Source organism: Octopus bimaculoides, chromosome 6 (genome assembly GCF_001194135.2).
Source record: "Octopus bimaculoides isolate UCB-OBI-ISO-001 chromosome 6, ASM119413v2, whole genome shotgun sequence".
NCBI classification, from domain to species: Eukaryota; Metazoa; Mollusca; class Cephalopoda; order Octopoda; family Octopodidae; genus Octopus; species Octopus bimaculoides.
Window position 1 is genome coordinate 74416547 of NC_068986.1, and position 3251 is coordinate 74419797.

Genomic DNA, 3251 nt, shown 5'->3' on the forward strand with positions numbered 1-3251 from the left:
ATATATATATATATAAAGACAAGATGGTTAAGACTAACATTTGCTCAGAGGGAGCTAACCAGAGACTAAGCAGTAGCTGATTGTCACTCTGTTCTTCTCAACTGTAAGTTCAATACCAGCTAAGAAGGTTTATTCAAAAACTACACAATGTTCTGCTTGTGCCAAAATATTGTATGTGATTCACATATACACATTACATATTTTTCTTATTTTATGATGTGTCCCAGAGCATCTACAAGATGATTCTTAAAACCCTTGTATAAAATATATAAAAGTGTTCAATATACTCTCGTGTTAGGAGTGTGTAAAATCTGATATAGATATTTGCTTGTAATCTTAATAGGATTACATATCTGAACCAATGTTTCATTCAATTTACTTTTTATTTGAGTATACATTGCATCAGGTTGAGAAGAAATCACTATTAACATCTGAATGGTTTTAATTGTGTTTGCATTGTTTCCAGTTAATCACATGGTCACTTGCTATGCATTATGTATAAGGAGAGCGAGGCAGCAAGCTCACAGGATTGTAAGCATGCTGGGCAAAATTATTAGCAGTATTTTGTCTATCTATACATTCTGAGTTCAAACTCTGCCAAGGTTGAATTTGTCTTTCATCTTTTCAGGGTTGATAAAATAAGTATCAGTTGAGCCCTGAGGTTGGTATAATCAACTTACACCCGCTTCCTCTGAATTTTGTGCCAAAATTTCAAACCGTTATGTATAAGGAGTGTAAAGAGAACACCATTGAACTTTCTAAGTAAATTTGTGGTTGAAGAGAGAAAGGAAAGACCACTACTGTAATTACATGTGTGATTTTTTGTAAAGTACCAGCATTTAGAATCGGACTGAAGTACAGTGAGTACTATGTTTTGCAGAGAGACTTCATAGCAGTTTCCACTTTAACCCTTCAGCATTTAAACTGGCCATATCAGGCCCAAGTATTTGACATGTTTCACGTTCAAATTGACCAAATTCAGTCTCTCACACCTATTATACAATGTCCTCCTAAAGATATACTACCACATCATAGAAATATAGAGGCAGTGAGATAATGCATGATTAATTCAAACAATTTGAATAAATAATCATTACATTTAACAGAATAATCTGAGTGCTCAAAGGTTAAAACAAAATAACTGAATTTATTTAGCTTCCAAACATATACCTAAATCCCTTCTCATGAATCTTAAAATCAGTCCTCTGAACACTTGATGAATAGCAAGAGACAACATGATTTCCAAAAATTAAACCAGTTGCATTTTAAACTTTTCAGCCATTAATATTTCTTACTTTTCAATCTGTTGATGTGTAAAGGGTAAAGGCACCCCCTTTGGTCATGAATGACCATGGGATTGCACCTAGAAAGTTACCCTCTGAGGCACAAGTCAAGGCCTTGTTTATCGAAGACCAGCAGTTGCCCATGCATACCAGCCTCAACTCTCCACACCACTGATGTTATCCAAGGGAAAGGCAAAGGCCAATGAAGCTTGGCACCAGTGACATCACAACTCATTTTTACAGCTGAGTGAACTGGAGAAATGTGTCTTGTTCAAGAACACAACACACAGCCTGGTCCAGGAATTGAACTCACTACCTGATGCTCCAACTACTGAGCCATGTTGATATGTATAGCCAACCAAAAGGAAGATTGAATAAAACTGTAGTTCTGTTTACCTTACATAAGACAAACATTTGTGTGTGTGTGTGGGGGGGGGGGGCAAGTGAAGAAGAGCCTTCTAGGTGCAGACCACTAATGTGAAATAAAATATACTGTCATCTTTAAAGAAATATTTTTGGTTTAAAATGACAGCCTGCAAACTAATGATATAACAGAAGGAAGATCATAGGAGAACATTCTTGTACCCAGAAGTACACCTCTGTTAACGAGCTCTGTCTTGAAATGACAATAGAAGATGCAAATAAGAAACTTCTGATACAAGAGACAACAGACGTCTGGTAGCCAGATAATAAAGAAAGCTTTGCTTGAAAGTTACTGAGTTAAACATTTTGGAAGAATTTTCAAGTATCAGTGCAACAAGAGGAATCATGCTGGTTTTGAGTGGAGAGAAAGCGAGTCTCCATCAGTTTTGAAAGATCTTCTTCACCATCTTTGTTCTCTTTCTCATTATCTTCCATTTCCAAAATGATAGCCCATAGCCTAAGAGATGCTGTACACTCAATTCCGACCAGTTTCACTTTCACCATTGTTTCCCTCTCCATGACAAGATTGGCAACTTCATTAAATTTAATATTGCATCTCATTAGATCTTTGTTAACTTGGGAATTGTCTGTCTTATAATAACACAAAAATTCTACAGCTTGAGTTTTGTAATTAAAAAATATAGCCTTTGGTATGATTGCAAAAGTGCAAATTGATAGCATTTAATATTTGAAAAGTTAAAGTTTTATTCGATATGCTTCATGAGCTGTAAACATGTATCGAAAGAATTATGTCACACCATTAAAGTCTAGAATATATTTTTTAATATTAAAAAGACATTAAAATGATTTCAATGCATCTACATGTGTATGTAATGATTAAAAGTTGCTTATTAAACTCATTACTATCCTTTCTTTCTAGTCTTATATCAGTTAATACAGCCAGCTGTTTTCTGAAAAGGAGCTAATATCTATATATATGTGGTGAGAAAGGTTCTACATACGTTGGGACTCACAGGAGGGATGACAAGGGACTGAGACTCCTGGTGGTGTGCTGTGCTTGAAAAGACATGTCAAGCTAAGTAAAAGTGTGGTTGTCTTTATACACAGGTTTATCTCCTGCAACCGTCTCTAGCTGAGCATCCCTAATCTTGCAGGCACGTAGATGCTGATGCCACATAAAAAGTACCCATACTGGTGCTGTATAGGAGCATCCAGTACACTCTGTAAAGTGGTTGGCATTGGGAAGAGCATCCAGCTGTAGAAAGCATGCCAAAACAGACAAGGAGCCTGAACAACCCCTCAGCTGACCAGCTCTTTTTAAGACCATCCCATCCATGCCAGCATAGGAAATGGACGTTAAATGATGATGATGAATCTATTGTCAGTCTATCATACTTAATATACTACTCCATTTCAAATATTAATATTTAGTTATTCTAGTTGAAGATCTATCCATTGAACTATTCTGGTTGAAGGTTATCTCCCTACTTGATACCTTCAAAGAGTGTCTTGCACTTTTCTGTGTGGGGATATATATGTATACATGCATACATGTCCATATATGTATTATTAAACATTTAAAAA